Raw genomic sequence first — 17,658 nt, 5'->3', positions numbered from 1 at the left:
AAAAAAAACACAAAACAAAGCTTTCCTTTCCAATGAGGCATAAGTACGCTTTTCTTCAGCAGCAGCCATGCGTGCCTTCCTGTTTCAACTACTTTTCTCTTGAACAAACATTTAATGTGAACAGTCCCAGAAAATTACCACCCTTTTGAAATGTCTGAGAGTCTCTCTATTTCTTATTCACTGACCCAGAGCAGTAATACAGAGCGGGATTTCCCACTCCACTTTGATTTTTCTGAACCAACTTTGTATGCCAATAACTTCTTCTTTGAGGCTTGGAACTGATGTTCCCTACTTTAGCATACTCCAGAGGCCCTGATGTCCCTTTACACCAATTTTACACTGGTCTGACGCAATTAGCTTTAGTGGAGTTACTTCTGATTTACAGTGCCGTAAGAAAGGAAAGACTTGGGCCTAGGAGCGTTGCCTTGATGTGTAGCCAGACATTGTGCAGACTTGGCACTAACAGCCTCAACTGAGGAGGCAGTAGCTTCTATGATACCAGAAGTAACAACAGCAGAGATGTTAAATAAGTAAGCAGGAACAGACTGTCAAAGCAATTCTTCTAGTGTATTCTATAGGCTCAATCCTTACTTGGTATACTTTGGGATTCATAGAGACACAGAGATCTTCATTGTGTGTGGAAGAGCTGTAACTAGGGATTTTTGCGCCCGAGGCAAGGGATCGGGGCAGCATGTCCAGCTTTTCAGCGGTGTGGCAGCAATTTGGCGGCAGGTCCTTCCCTCTGAGAGGGAGTGAGGGACCCACCGCTGAATTTCCGCCAAAGAGCCGGACGTGCTGCCCCTCTTCTTTGCTGACAACCGGTGGCAATTCAACCGCAGATCCCTCAGTCCCCCTCAGAGGGAAGGACTTGCTGCTGAATTACCGCCGAATGAGAGACTTTCTGCGCCCCTCACCTTCCACGCCCGAGGCAAGTGCCTCACTCGCCTTGCCCTCGTTATGGCACTGGTGTTGGACTGTCTTATTCTTTGAATCCAGGGAAGATACTGCCACATATCCGAAAAAACATGCCTCGAGAACTTGAAGTGGGTGTCCTTACTCATCAGAATGATACAGGGTCATTTAGGAATAGCTCGTATTTTGCTTGAGTCCCAGGTAACCGAGTGGCTTACAGTGCCTTTTTCCAGGTCTGGCTGGACAAGAGGTAGTGAACCTTCTTGCAGTGATCGTCCATGTCTTTGTAACCTCTAGGACAATCTGCTGCAATGTGCTTTGCTGAAGTCTTCTCTTTAGGTCTAACCAGCATCTTCAGCCAGTGAAGAGTGCAGTTGCTGGCTCATGCTGTTATGAGCACACAACTCCTGTGCTGACACGTTTGCACTAGCTTTCTGTTTGCTTCCGGATACCATCAGAGCTGTTGGAGATAATCATTAAATCTTTGTCTGGGCTGGGATCAAGCAGCCTGACAAGGTGTCTCATGCTAGATCTGACTGACAATTATTATTGAGTAGGGGATGTTCTCGCCTGTACTTCCGGTGATTGAACATTCCACTGCTGCCACCATATGCTCTCAATGAAGGTTTAGTGCGTTGGGAGCTCACTCCCCCGGACCCTGAGGCCTTGTCAGAGCCATTTTTAGTGGACCTCAGGACACTGTGTAAGGTGCATTTACATGGTCTGGGTTTTGGTTACACTTTTCAGTGACTATATGTAGTGGGTGCATCTTGATTCTTGACTGTTGGCTGCAGTAGTAATCCTCTGGCTACCCCCAATCGGATACCATTTGTGAAGTTGACTGTTAAGTTAAAGTTGGCTTTAGCAACAAGTTGCTATAATAATAGAGGGGTGGGGGGAGTATGAAATAAACAAAAATATCCATCACCCAATAAATAGTTAATAACAACTTCTCAATTAGCCACAACTGAGTGATTTGTCCAGGCTCAGAGAATGGATACAATGTTGATTCCCTGGGGCTGAATCACGAAATCATCCCAGGACTTACAACACCTAAAAACTGACATTTGGCATTACACTCCACTTCCTCTTTCTCAATAGGCCCTCATCCAGTTAATGCAAATGGAGGAAGAAGTTTGTGCAATCTGTAAAACAGGATAAATTGAAATATAAAAACAGGATGTTGTAAAATTCGTGCACTGTTTGCTGCTAAATCTTTCCATAGGAAATTTCATTGATTGGTTATAGTTCTTCTGAATAGCATCACAAAAACCATTTATGACAGGGCTGATAGCTATTGTCTCCAGTGATGGTCTAAAGCAGGGGTGGGCAACCTTTTAGCAGTGGTGTGCTGAGTCTTCATTTATTCACTCTAATTTAAGGTTTTGCATGCCAGTAATACATTTTAATGTTTTTAGAAGGTATTTTTCTATGTCTATGTAAGCAGAGTCAGGATAAGCTCTACCCTGACATCTGGTGGAAAGAATTTCAGAGAGTGTATTTGCATAGGCACGCCTACCCTATCCCAGACTGCCGAGCTGTGGGACTGCTTGGTGACAAATGACTCACCCTCAGTTGGGTGGTACTTGCTAGACAAGGGACATGGGTTCCAAAACCCAGTGAATTGAGAGAGGCTGGGGACAGGTATCTGTGCCTGGTAGGGCAGTCTCCTTGTGGAGCCAGAAGCACCAGTTCCACCGTCTCCTCTCTCCACTGTGGAATGTCAGAGTTGATTTTTTTTATTCCCTCAAGAATCTAAATACAGGTTACTGAGCTGAACTCACTTTGGGCTAATGGTACACTAGCACTAAGAGCTGAGATCACTAAGAGTTGAAATCACTAAAGAGCTGAAATAACTGAGCTGAGAGCACTGAGTACTGTGCTAACTAGTGGGGGGAGCCTGAAGTTATACTGTGGAACAGAGCAGCTGGTGGAGTGGAGCAGTTGCGGGAATGGCTGGAGCGGATCACAGGACAGCTGGTGGCAGCAGAGCGGCTGGCAGAGCGGAGTAGCTGTGGGACGGGTGGAGCGGCCCACAGAGCGAGCGGAGCCGAGCAGTTTGCAGAGCAGCTCATGGAGCAGAGCAGCTGGTGGAGCAGAGCAGTTTCTGAGGACGGCTGGAGGAGCAGAGTGGAGCAGCTGGTAAAGCGGAGCAGTTCATGGAGAAGGCAGAAGCAGAACCCACGGAGAGGCAGGGCAGTTGGCCCCAGACCACGTAAGGTGCCCCTTTCTACCCAGGCTGGGGGGAGGGACCTCTACAGATAATCTCTCGAACTCTGGGGTGGCATTGACCAGAGACTTTTGGGTTGTTGGACTTTGGGGTGATTGGATTTAAAACCCTAAGGGGAAAAAGGACAGTGTCAAACGTTCTTGGAGGTGGGTTTTTGTTTATGGTTTGTGTTATAACCCTGTTTGTGGTGTTTCTCCAATGGGATGCCACATTGATTCCTTCCCTTATTAAAAAGATTTTGCTACACTCAGACTCCGTGCTTGCGAGAGGGGAAGTATTGCCTCCTAGAGGCGCCCAGGGGGGTGTGGTATGTGAGTGTCCCAGGTCACTGGGTGGGGGCTCGAGCCGGTTATGCATTGTGTTACTGAAACGGAACCCCTGGATACTGAACCCGGCCCTTGTTGCTGCCAACTCAGAGGGGCAGAAGGGTTACATTTATAATATATAACTAAACTATCATTGTATGTAAAGTAAACAAGGCTTTTAAAATGTTTAAGAAGCTTCATTTAAAATTAAATTAAAATGAAGAGCCCCCTGGACTAGTGGCCAGGACCCAGGCAGTGTGAGTGCTACTGAAAATCAACTTGAGTGCCACCTTCGGCACCTGGGCCATAGCTTGCTTACCCCTGGTCTAAAGGGACCTGGTAGCCCAATAAGGCTGCAGCTGATTTAATCTTGATCACAGCAGGAAGGACATTGCACCTTCTCTAATTTTCTAACTCCCCTTGTCATGCCCAGCAGAGATCATGAATGGTCTGTTTATGGAATCTCCTGTGCCGCAACTGCTCTTTGGAGAGATTTTTCTGTAAAGTGGAAAAATAATTGTTTGGGGCAATGCATTATGGTGGGGGTGGGATGGGATGGGAGAGGACAAACACCTTCTTTTCCAGAAGATCCAGCACAAGGTTGTAGGACACTTCTCCATGGGATCAGCACAAGTATGAATCTCCATAGGGAAAGCTTTAGATTTCTTTGGTAAAGACAAGTATTCCCTTCTACAGCAAAAGCCTCAAACACTCTACCACAGATTCTCCATTGCTCCATGTGGGCACCAGTATTTTTGAGATTCTAGGGCTCTGTCTTCCCCTAGTGTAAGAGTCAGCCAAAGGCAGTGTTTCTCATACTGAGGTTGCCGCTTGTGTAGGGAAAGCCCCTGGCAAGCTGGGCCTGTTTGTTTACCTGCCATGTCCGCAGGTCCAGCTGATTGCAGCTCCCACTGGCCACGGTTCACTTCTGCAGGCCAATGGAGGTGGCAGGAAGTGGCGGCCAGAAAGTCCCTCAGCCTGTGCCGCTTCCCGCAGCCGCCATTGGCCCAGAGCAGAGAACCGCAGCCAGTGGGAGCCGCGATCGGCCGGACCTGCAGGTGGGGCAGATAAACAAACCGGCGCTGCCCACACAAGCAGCGTCCCAAGTTTGAGAAACACTGCTCTAATTTACACTCAAGCTGCAATGGCACCCTCTATGGGTCATCCTTCAGCTGAGAACATTACTCACGCTGGTGTAATATATGCCTGATCTTGCAATTCGCTGCTGAGGTGACCAGAACTAGGATCCATGTGAACCAAATATTTTCCAGGTCAGGTTTCATTCATTTTGGTCTGCCTTTCTGCTGCAGAGCCAATAGACATTTGTGTTTAATACTTCTTTGAAGTGGAGTGCTTTGAGTGAGCTCATGTACTTGGCACCTCTTTATTTGGGAATTAAATCTCACTTTTGCAATTCTGAAAATCACACATGCTCCTGTGCTGCCGGCCGAGCAAGTTTTTCCCATGCAAAGTCTTATCTTAGGATACATAATGGATATTCAACCCTTCCCGGATGATTTTTAAAGTGACTTTTTGTTCGTCAGAAGGTGCTTAAGGCTTTCAACCAAAGAGAAATATTTTAGTTACTAGAAGTGTCCATCCGTGTTAACCCTGCAACCATTCTGCTGCAGGCTTGTCAGCTTTCATAAGATTTGCTCAGTGCTTGGGCGAGAGGCCCCATGTAAAATGGAGGCACTCCAGGATCCAGTGTTGGTGATTCAGCAGCTAGCACTTCTCTCCAATCAGAAAGAATATAATGCCTCAAGCAAGATGGTAAGGGGCTCTGTTCCACTGGGAGTGCCATTTACTGGAAGGGGCTGTGAAACCAAGCTCTTCCTATAGGTGGTCATTTGAGATGCCTGACACTTCTCACACAAGTGCTGATCCCAGCATCATGGCCAAATTTAAACAAGGGTGATTTCATTCTGCTTCTCTAAAATGCTTGCTATAGTTTCACCGCAAATTATACTTTGTTTCTGCTACTAAGCACTGTGGTGTAGTGTTTGTGAAGCGGAAAGGCTATAGGATACAAGTGGCAGGTAAGTGATCTCTCCCTCGCACTAGACTGAAGTCTGTAAAAATATTTTGTGCTTTGTCATGCTGAAAGATGATACAGAATTTGCAAACTGCTGTAATTACCATTTTGCTTGCTTTGGTGAGTTGAATGATAACTCTATAGCTTTAAGGTTATTATTATCAAAGTGTGTATCTATCTATATATTAAAGATCAAAGCCAGCTACAGAGAAATGAAACTTGAAGGCTTAGAGATGGACAGGTCAGAAAAACATTTAGACCATATAAATTCTTTACATTTTTCCATTTAAATAAAAGATTGCTGTTGAAGTAATCTCATGTGCACTGCCTATCTCTGCATGACATGGTGGCACAGGGCAAAAAGAGAAAAGAAATGGGGAAAAATCCTTAATTATAAGGATCTACTTTGCCAGACTAGACTCACTTGCAACAGCACTTAAGCAGTTTCCACATAGCCACCAAGGTCAAAGAGGATAACTCAGAGCTACAGGTTAACTCATTGGTAGAGAACATAAGAATGGCCATACTGGGTTAGACCAATGATCCATCTAGCCCAGTATCCTGTCTTCCAACAGTGGCTGGTGTCAGACGCTTCAGAGGAAGTGAACAGAACAGGGTAATTTATCAATTGATCCATCCCATCGTTCAACCCCAGCTTCTGGCAGTCAGAGGTTTAAGGACATCCAGAGTATGGAGTTGCATCCCTGGCCATCTTGGCTAATAGCCACTGCTGGACCTATTCTTTATTCATAAACTTATTCTTATCCATAATCTTATTCTTTTTTTAACCCAGTTATACTTTTGACCTTCACAACATCCACTAGCAATGAGTTCCACAGGTTTACTGCATTGTGTGAAGAAGTATTTCCTTATGTTTGTTTTAAACCTGGTGCCTATTCATTTCATTGGGTGACCCCTGAGCAAATAAGTGATTATTTGGTTCTGTGGCAGTTCTGGAAAAAAGGGTGTTTCACATCAAACTGAAATTTTTCAGTTTTTATCGAATTGCAAAAGTCTCTTTTGGGTCTGCTTCAGAACAAGGATTTGAACTCAGCTCTTCCACATCCCATGTGAGTGCCTAAACCTCTAGGCCTGACCATCTCTTCCTCCTCCTCTGACCATTTTGTGAATGGCAGAAACAATTAATGTCATATCAATGTCATATTTGCAAACTGTTTCATGTTACCAAAAACTGCATTTTTCATCCAATAAATGATTCATCTAAACACTTTTTTATCCAGCTCTACTCACTAGTTCATGAGGTGGGCAGCCATGCCCAGAATCATTTTACAGGCAATTATTTTTGAAAGAGGGGGAAGAGACAATTTAGACCGCTTAAGACTATTGGAGAAATGCTTCATGTCAATACAAACTGCAGTATGCTAGAGCACTGGAAAGCAACTAAAGTAGATGAGACCATCATACACTCTCCTACTTATGGGATAAACGACACCTGTGACCCCACTTGTGCTCTCTGGACACATTCCATCGAGGTCCAGGCTCAGGCCATCTCCTGTCTCTTGGGATGGAATCATGTGATTTTCCCACTCTCAGATGGGCCCTAGGTTTCAGTCCCTTGTGATCAACTGTGTTTGCCTCAGCAGGTCTGATATAGGCATAGACCCTGAAGTTCTGTTCCCTCTGGGGCAATGACTATGGGAACCAGTGGCCAAGCATCCTTCTTCAAGTGAAGTATTTAGAACAAAAGCATTTCAAAAAAATAGATCTTAAATTCACTTAAATGGACTGTCTGCATATTTACCTTTCCCCTTAAGCTTACTATACCCTGCACCTGGAAGGTCCAATTCCTTCAGACTCCTCCAGCTTGTCTGCCTAGACAGCTTCTGGCAAATGATCTCCGTACCTCCCTTCCAAAGGGCTTCTTAACTGTTTTGTGCTCTTTTGATCTCCAGGCTCCCATTCTCTCAAAAAAACTGTGCCACTTCAGCCTGAAGCCGTGAAGAGCAAGTCACCGCGTCCCTCCCCTCCAACTGTTTGCTGGGATGTTCTTATTTACCGCACCATTGTGCTGCCTTCCTGTACAGTCCCAACTGAATTCAAGCATTATAGACAAATAATAAACATTCCCTGACTGTCCCAGTTTAAGTTAGATCCATACTGTCAATCATACAGGAAATTCTAATGCCCACTGCAGTAACACAGTAACTGTACCTCACTGGCCAGGCTTCTGATCATACTTGAACCATTCTTACACGTTATATGTCAGTGCATATCACTATGCATATCATGACTCCACATCTGCCACAAGGACTTCCATGCAAACATGTAGAAAAAATAGATTTTGTGGATCGTCGCATGCATTAGAAACAGACTTACATTCAGGCCCCTAGATAATAAGGCCCCTCTAACAAAAGCAGTGAAGGATATCACTGTGCAAAGCAGCGCAAATGGTAAAGTACTTAGAAATGGCAAAAAGAGGTCAGGCAATGAGAGTCTGGAAGCGCTTACAAAGAAAGACTTCCAAGTGAAGAGGGACAATGTATGTGTGAGACAGACAAACAGAGGTGTGAACTGGGGTGAACAGCATGAAGAAGAACTATACCTGAGGAAAGGCAAACTGGTGCACAAGAGCAATGAAACCCAACTGGCCAGAAGAGGCATGAGCAGGAATTGCAGGAAGGTAAGTCAGTGGGAACAGGCCTGGTAAACCAAAACCACAGCTAAACTGATTGTTGCCCATTGGGTCTTTCTGAGGGACTCAAGCAGGAGTGAAAGTAACTTACAGGACTTACTGGTACTGCCGGAGTCCTGCGGGGGGCATGGCCTCATCTGGAAGAAGTGTAGCCTCAACCAGAAGAGGCGGGGCCTCTCGAGATTTAAAGGCCCTGGGGCATTGGCTGTGGCTGGGAGCCCCAGGGCCTTTAAATCAACCGGGGCTCCCAGCTGCAGAGGTGACTGGGAACCCCTGGGGCTCAGGGGCAAATTAAAGGGCCTGGGGCTCGGCCACCACGGAGCACCGGACCCTTTAAATCCCGGTCCCAGCCCAGAAGCCGAGCTCAGGTGTGGATTTAAAAGGCCTGGAGCTCCCATTGCTGCAGGGAGCCCCGAGCCGTTTAAATCCCGGCCCCAGCCTGGCTGCCAGAGCAGCGGGCGGGATTTAAAGGGCTCTGGGCTCCCCGCTGCGGCGGGGAGCTCTGAGCCCTTTAAATCCCAGCTCCAGCCCGGCCACCGAGCTGCGGGCGGAATTTAAAGGGCTCTGGGCTCTCCTCAGTGGCAGGGAGCTCTGAGCCCTGTAAATCCCAGCCCCAGCCCGGCCGCTGAGCCACGGGTGGGATTTAAAGGGCTCTGGGCTCCCCTCTGCTGCAGGGAGCCCAGAGCCCTTTAAATTCTCACCGCAAAAGCCAGTGCGGTCCGGCATGGCGTACTGGCTCTTGCCGGTATGCCGTACTGAACCGTACCAGCTTACTTTCACCTCTGGACTCAAGTATATGGTGAAGCTGAAAAAGTTTAACTGTTTTATTAAACTTTATAATAAAAATGGGAGCACCTGACTATACAGAGGAAACACTAACAAAATGAATAGAGTCCTCCCCTGAGACAGAGAAAACTCTAGTTATAATCAACAGCACAGATGGCAGAAAAAATTACAGACACACATCTGTGGCTTGCACCTCCTTTAAGGTCATAGCCTATACATGCATATGTAGCTTTTATAATCAGTAGGTCTGTTGTGTATAACTTGTTAGGTCAGACAGCAGCCAGAACAATAGACCTTGTAAGAGGAATCTGGGAGCTTGTGGTATATTTGGCAAGAACCTGTTAAAAGAACTTTTAAAACAAGCAGATAAGATCTTACACTCCCCAAACAACCAACTGAAGAAAGATATAGCAAGGTTAATGAGGACAGAAATAAATGAGAGAGTAGTGAAAATAATGGACCCAATGGAATGGTACACACCTATGGTGCCACTTCTGAAGCTTGGAACAGGAAAGGTGACACAGCTTAAAGGAAAGACCATGGAACTGGGAATCAGGAAAGTAAATGAGGCAATCTTCTGCGTGATATTGCCTCAAAGCTGACAGGACACAACAGTGTTTTCATTCCTGGTCACAGCCAGGTGTTTCTGGAAGATTCCTCTACACTCCTACACATCTCTTGAAATATAAAGCAAAAGAGTGACCCAGAAAAGGTGAAGGCAATACAGAAACTCTCACCGCCAAGCAATACCTCCAAGCTGAAATGGATGCTAGGGATGATAGATTATTTCAGGTGATATTTGTCAGAACTACCTATTATTAGACAACTCCTCTATACCTGATTGAAGAATTAAAAGAATTGAATTGAATTGAATTAAAATTCAAGATCAAATGGAGTTATTTTTAAATAGAAAACGGAAGCATTTTTTTACGGATAAATATTGCTATAAGAAGAATGTTGAGAAATAACAAATATTACTGAAGAGAATAACTGCTGAAAGTTTTATCTTTCCTATCGCCATGGATGACTCTGACCTACATGAAAGCTGCTACTTCCAGAAAGTGAGAGCAATAAGGATGTGGAGAAACTCATTCTGCATAAAATTCAGTGAGAGAAGGTGACCACTTTGAACAATGTTTATAAGACCCGTTTCAATCTACAATTTCTTTTAAACACAGGTTGTTCTTTTTAAAATAAGTTGGTTTTGTTCACTTTATAGGCAGATAGGTCTGGTGATGATCGGTGAGATTAGATAATCATCCCCCACCCATACCCCTGGGAATACTGCTCCTATAACTGAACTACATAGTCTATCAGCATTTTTTAAATGCCTTTCATCACAGTACCTCTTTCTTCCTTCCCTGATTCTTTGGCAACTCATCTGTCTTCCCATCACGCCCCAACTCAACTTTGGCCTCTATGAGACTCATTCAGTAAAGTCTTACTATGAATACCATAGATGACATTAGTCTATGGACTTGATTCTCCACTCCATAATGCCAGTATATACTGGCTAACTCCAGTAAAGTCAGCCTAGTTACACTGGTGGAATGGAATGGAAAGGCAGGCCAAATTATGTGATGATGGATGAGTTTAAGAGCAAACAGAAAGGGGAAGGAAATCAGAGAAACACCAATTCTCAGGAGGACAGGAGGGGGCAGTATGTAGATTAGGTTAATCTACAGCACCCGGACCCTGCAATGAAACAGTTTTAAAAATGTTAAGAAACAAAAGAGACATTACCCAATGTATTTTTTGTAAATATCCATTGAAACTTGCCTTTAAAACAGCATGCAAGATGTTTTGTCTTTTCCCCACTAAATCCTGAACACAGTGATTTTCACACCACCACCCTTCCTTAATTATCCTTATTGTCTGGAAAGATGGTCTCCATACACATATTTATTGATTATTACATTTTAAAATGTCTATGCTGTTGTTTTGGATATAATTCTACTCTATTGCACATAGGTCCAAGCATACATTAAGCAACATGATTAACCTCTGTCACGTATCTGTTCTCTTATCGTCTCCTTAGGGAAAAAGGTGTGCACAGTGGAGTGTTGTTTTGGAATGTTTTTAATGCGCACGCGCACACACACGCACAGACAGAGAGCTGTGTGTTTATGTTAGAGAAGGATAAGGTCCCAGAAAGCTACTTTTACTTACAGTAGCGGGTAGTAAAGTTTGAGATGGTTTCCTTTAAGTATATGAAGAGCACTTTCGTGATACTCTTATTCCCACAAGCAGCCCTGTTGAAGTCAATGGAACTACTTGTGTAAGTACTATGAACCATGGGAATGTGGGGCAGAATCAAGCCACAAAAGAGCTGGGGTGAAGTCCTGGCCATTGACTTCAGTGGTGCCAGGCTTTTATCCCTGTAACTCCCTGGTACCAGCATAGCATGATATCCACAAAACAAGATTCATACCAAATCTCATGGTTCAGCCTCGTTGTTTTCAGTGCATCCCACTTCTCTTCTGTCATCTGTGTTCTGTCTATTTAGATTGTAAGTTCCTCAGGGCAGGGACTTGTCTGACTTGTCTATAAAACCTCTCACACACTTTGGGCTGCATATAGATAGAGGTAATGTGAATAATTAATTGATTTAAGGTATAATAAATCTTTAATACTTTCAATAAACAAGACACAGAGGAAGTGCCACAGGCTGACGCTCTACCTAATGATGTTGCAAAATGTCCAGACATGCCGTGAGAAAGGTTAATTGTGGCAGATACTCTGCGAGAAGCCCAATGGGATGTTTTATCACCAACCATCAAGAGACAGAAGTCCAGGCCTATGTTTGTGTTACTGAAAGAGACAGACCAGCTCCGCTGCAAAGCTGGAACAAATATAAGCAGTATAAATGGCAAAGAGGAATGGGTAGCCCATAAGTAACATCCAAGTATAGGCCAAGAATTTTATGCCATCTCGCTGAACTAAATGACCTGATAGCAATTCACATACTGTAAACTGCCGTCCTCAAAACCCACCTCTCAGCATATTGGCCCTGCACTGGTGCAGACATAAAAGAAGAGGCCGGGACCTATTAGAAATGCAGGTTCAGCAGAGGGTCTGAGAAAAAGGAACCACTCCTTTCAGCTCAGTTGCTGGAAGACCTATGGCAGAGAAGTGCCATTACACACCTACAGAATCTACTGATTTTTTTCTGAGATTTATTGAAATACATTTACTGTAAACCATCAATGAGAAGGTAAAAGGCACTTGTGGTTAATCTATCATGCCTAAAGAAGCTATCATTGGAGATGGTCAAAAATGGGAATGGCCATCCCATGGGAAATTCCAGTAATTCAAAATTTGTGTGTTAAATCAGGATGAAAAGTTGAAATAACCAAATTTTTTGTGAAATGGAAAGTTCTGAAAACTTTCACTTCAGAAATGTCCAAATGTTTTGTTTCAATATTTTTTGATCAGATCTGCTCTATTGTCTCTGGGTAGTCCTAGTCTGAGTGCCTTATGCTCCTGTACTCTGTAGGCCAGACTCCCTGGCTGGATTATGGTTATATATACACACACACACACACACACACACACACACACACACACACACACACACACAATTTTCTTTATCATAAGCAAATTGTGAACCCAAGAACATGTAAGTCATAGTTTTGAATCCCAAGTCAAAACGGGCTTAAAATTAAGCAAAATGGATCTGCCCACCCCTAAATCAGACTATACACACTCTTTTCTCTGTGCACTTAAATAAAAGGCTGTTGCTGAACTAGTTTAATATGTCCTGCCCCTCTACATTACAACAATAAGGGTGGAGCATATTCTGTTTCCTAAAGAATGATTAGAGCAGGTGACTGGCAGTCATGTCCTCTAGACTCTCCAGCACTGATTTACTGTGTAACAATGGCCAAGTCATGGTTTTTGGTTTAGTTTCCCCCCGCCCCACACACACACACCACCTCTCTCATGTGCAAAATGGGGCTAATAATACCTCAGTCTGAAGGGCGATAAGAAGCTTACATTGTTGCGACTGAGATCCATGCATGAAAGGTGCTGTGACCAAGCAGTATGTAACCTGTTTCTCATGGGTTTAGCATTTCCGGGTAGCACACATATATACTACGCTAATAAAAATAACCCTCCTCAGGGAATATTGCACCTTTAAATGGAAGAGTTGAAATTAAAAATTATCGTTTAAAGTTACAGATTTCCAGTGCAAGATATTTTACTCTGGAATGCACACACACACACACACACACATCATAAGTAAAGTTGGTCAACAGTTTTAAAATGAAAGATTTTCCTGGTGGAAAATGGAGTTTCATCAAAATTCAATTTTTGCAGGAACACACAGATTTTGAAAAGAAAAAGAAAAAGATGGGAAAATATCAACACAGTTGAAACATTTCAGTTGTGTGTTTCATTTCAATTTCTGGAACCAAAACATTTCAGTTTTCCAAACTTGACTTGGATTTTAGGGACTTTTACCTCTCCTCCCCCCTCCCCCCACTTTTTACCTTTTGTCTCGTTCTTCCACTGGAAAAAAGCAGGGGAAGTTTAAAAGACACGTGTGATGAAATGGATTTTCTCCATACTAACACCACCACTTATCTGTCCAATTAATTTGGCCATTTCATCTCTGGAAGGACACCGTGAAACCATATCACTCAGCATATAGATTATATCTTATTCCAGTAGTCAGCTTCTAGGAAATTCCCTCAGGTATCTTTACAATCACAGTCTACTGGTGTCTAGAATCTTCCGGTTACTGAATCCTACTGGCCCTCTCTATCTCAAACCTCCAGGTGTATACAGATGAAGATCGTTAGCTTTCTAGCTGGATGTCCAAATAGCAGGTCCATCTTTATTACGATAAAGTCCATATGCTAACTACCCAGCAAGTTATTTAAAACCTGTATATTAGCTTTGAAACCACTTTCCATGAGCAGTGGCATTAAGATAGTTTGACATTCACAATGCACTGACTAACAGGAACTTACTAATTTTAAGCCTGCTTTGTTTGTCTTGTATAAGGAAATGGAAAAAGTGAATTCCTGTGGTTCAGCTACTGTGCTAGATATATTACACATTATTCCTTTTGTTTGGAAAGTTCTGTTTCCAAACACTTTCCAATACCCAAACTGTATTAACGGAAGCACATCCAAATAGTTTCCAGGAGAGCAACAGGTTCTTTCTCTGGTGAAATAACATGCTAAATGTGAGAGTTTAAAAGAGCTCTAGTTGGTGTCTTCTTTTATTCCGAGTGCTTTTTAAGGAATAACTAGTACTGGCAATGGGAAAGCCTCTAAAGGCTGAGAGTTGTAATTTGGTTCAAATGAGCATCCAAGAGTTCAGGTACTCCTACACAATGGTTATTTCAGATGAGATACCCAAACCTCCCATCCTGCCACCTCTCCCTCCCTGCACAGTCCCCTGACAGGCACCACAACTTTCATGCTTACTCCAGTAGGCAGCTTGGTTCCATTGCATTTCCATGAGAGAATCTTAGCCACTTGGTAACTCCTTCCAACATAGGTACGGGCAGCCCCGTTGAATCCCAGATCTATTGACAATGTCTTCAAGTCTGACCAGTCAGCCTAATATTCAATGCTAGAGTAGCAGGAGCCAGTGATCCCTCTGTTGGGACCCATGGCTCTGGAGCTAACATTTAAAAGCATTCTGGATGTTCTGGCTCCAAGAGCACTGTATTAATCCCTTGTACAATCCCTTCTTCCCACCATTCCCATGAGAATAATTAATCCTGCAGTAATTAAGACAATGTCTACACCACAAAGAGTATTTACATTTTAAACAGCCAGAGCAGCAGAATCCAACAACAGACTTACTAGCTTATGCTGATTCAGATCCTTGTGTCATTCCCCAGACGAGGGGCAATGGGATGAAGCAGGAGGAGGGACAAAAGATTACCCAGGAAGACACTTGAAGGGAGTATGGGCCTCAAAACCAAAGGCTTATTGAGTTAAAAGGGGGGAGGGAGGGAGGGAGGAATTAGCTAAATCTTTAGACACAGTTTGAGGTTACTCTTTTTGAAAAACTAACAATGTTTTCTGTTCAATGCTATTGACAATATAGCAAGAAAAGCCCAACTGGCAGAATATCCACAGCTGCTTAACAGTGAGAGCTCCTGAAAGCTGAGGAAAATCACAGGAAGGGCCAAGCAAACAATCAATTCTCAATATGTTTTGACCAGGAGCTGAGGCTTGCTGGTGTATTTTGTTTTTTAGTTAATAGCCCTCGTACAGCCCTTGATCCAATGTTCACTGAAGTAAAACGGTGCCAGCCCTGCAGACTGAAGTCCCCTGTTTATCCACCTAGCTGGTGAAGTGTTAGCAGTTCAGGTTTTCCCACTGATCAACTGCCACTGATTTTAGTGGCAAAGGATCAGGAACATATTCCCTTAATCCCCCTCTTAAAGGCCCCAGAGAAGCTCATTTTATATTTCTAATTGAGGAGGGCCTGGTATAGCTCCCAGCAGTGACCATTAGTGTTACCCCTGGGTTGGCTGGAGGGATTATTTGGGACAATGTGAGGTGACCTGCTCCTACCCATGGACTGAGTACATAGCTCTTAAAACCTCAGCAAGCAAATGACCCTAAATGATTTTTAGCACTTTGGAAAATATGGGTGCCCCTTGGTCCGAGTGCTTCACCAATATTTGGTGTCTTGCCTTGTTTCTGCTAGGAGGAGAAATTATTAATAATAATAGGAGATACACCTATCTCCTAGAGCTGGAAAGGACCTTGAAAGGTCATTGAGTCCAGCCCCCTGCCTTCACTAGCAGGACCAAATACTGATTTTTGCCCCAGATCCCTAAGTGGCCCCCTCAAGGACTGAACTCACAACCCTGGGTTTAGCAAGCCAATGCTCAAACCACTGAGCTATCTCTCTCCCCAGTTAATGATAGGAGTCAGGGCTGTCTGTGTGTGCAATCCTATTTATTTACAAAGAATGTACATCCAGTCCTGTTTCCCTGACCACAGTAGAACAAACAACAGAAGATAGTTTCCTTACTCACAATTTCCAGGCCTGCCTATCTGGCCAGCACTCTGCCCAAAAGAAACTCTCTCTCTTTCTTTCCCCCGGGTCACACTCACACTGAGTTTTTGTCTGCCTGCTCACTTTATGATTCCTTTCACACACATTCAAACAGCTGCAACCAAATCAACACTATGTCCCCTGTGTTTACAATCAGTCTCCAAGGAAACCTCTTGAGCCACATGTCTCAGATTCTGTTCAGGACTTGCTATGCTGGTCCGTATCTTGGGCAGTGGCTTCTGGTGTTTTAGCTATCACTAAACAAAAGGTAATTTAATTGCTGAATGAAAAGTGACTAGCATGCCCTTTAGCTTCAGCGAGGTCTATGAATGCCCATAGAACAAATACACAGTTTCTGGAAGCCATCAATACCCTCCAGCTTAACAATATTTTTAAAAACCATTGAGTCAATACTATCATTGAACATCGTTGACTCAGTACTACCTCTCATTTCCCCTCTCTGTGAGTCCTAGCAACTGTCTGAATTACAGTGTCTCTGTATGGGAATGGATACAGAGTGTACACAAAATTTGCTATCTATCCATGAAGCACTGACCACAGAATGCTTTTCATTTTGATATAGGACAGTACTGAAAATACTAATTTTTAGAGATTACTTTTAGATGGAAAATCATTAATCAACTGGTTTTCCTTACCCCATGTCTGAAAGAAAACGCAGGTTGGATGAAAACGAACATATTTGTAGGAGTAGTTAAATATAAGGGACAGCATGAACAATGTATTTCAGGAATTTAGGGAACTTAATTCATGTCAGAGAACTGTCCCTTAAAATGAGACGGCCTTTTTGCTCTAGAGATGTGATCTACTGAAATAAATAAAGATCTTGTCACTGGAGACGAGGAAGCTTACGATTGCTAAAGGAGCAGTGAACTTTGGCTCAGTTCAGTAGTGAGTGACCAAAATTGATTACCACCAGTGTGTTTGCTGTACTCTGTGAAACGAAAAGAGCTTGAATTCTCAATCCACTTTTCAGTGGCTGGATGTCCTCATTGTAACTGACACCTTTACTGGCAGCATCAACCAAAAAGTCAAAGAATGGATGAACAGAGGAGACTGAACTACCTACTTGCTGCTACTTGACAGGGCTGAGTCATATTGTCAGGCAACATGGGAAAGCCAGCTCACATGATGCCCATGCTGTAACTGCTTTGTGACTAAGCAGAAGAAAACACCTGACTACTGAGCTAACATATTTTATAGACGCTAACAGTCGCATTGTTTGTTTTCATTTTTAAAATCTTGCAATTAACTGCTGACTATATAAATGACCAGCTGAAGTTGTATAGTTAAAGCTTTTAAATAGAAAACTTGAAGGTTAGGATCACTACAATAGTTTATAACTTTGCACTAGCAGATCTGGAAATGACCTTAACTTTCACCAGTAAAATGGTTCTCTCTCATCCTTCACAAGATGTAATAATGAGCTTGATGGCAAATACATTAAATATGTTGACAGCCTTGACTCAGCTGCTGTGGCTGGAACAAAGTATTGAAAGTCAAGATACAGCATGCCATAAAAAAGTGTTCCATATAAAGCAATAAAGTACATTTGTTTGCTGAAGTATCATACTAGTTTAATATTAAAGGGACATTGTCAAGTCAAATTTGGCCCCAACTCTGGGCTTTGTGAAAACAAGGTCTTGCAAAAGCTAAGAACAATACAAATATTTCTAAGTGATTGTGC

Source organism: Gopherus evgoodei, chromosome 1 (genome assembly GCF_007399415.2).
Source record: "Gopherus evgoodei ecotype Sinaloan lineage chromosome 1, rGopEvg1_v1.p, whole genome shotgun sequence".
Lineage (NCBI taxonomy): Eukaryota > Metazoa > Chordata > Testudines > Testudinidae > Gopherus > Gopherus evgoodei.
The sequence above is the reverse complement of the archived record's forward strand: the minus strand, read 5'-3'. Positions refer to the sequence as shown.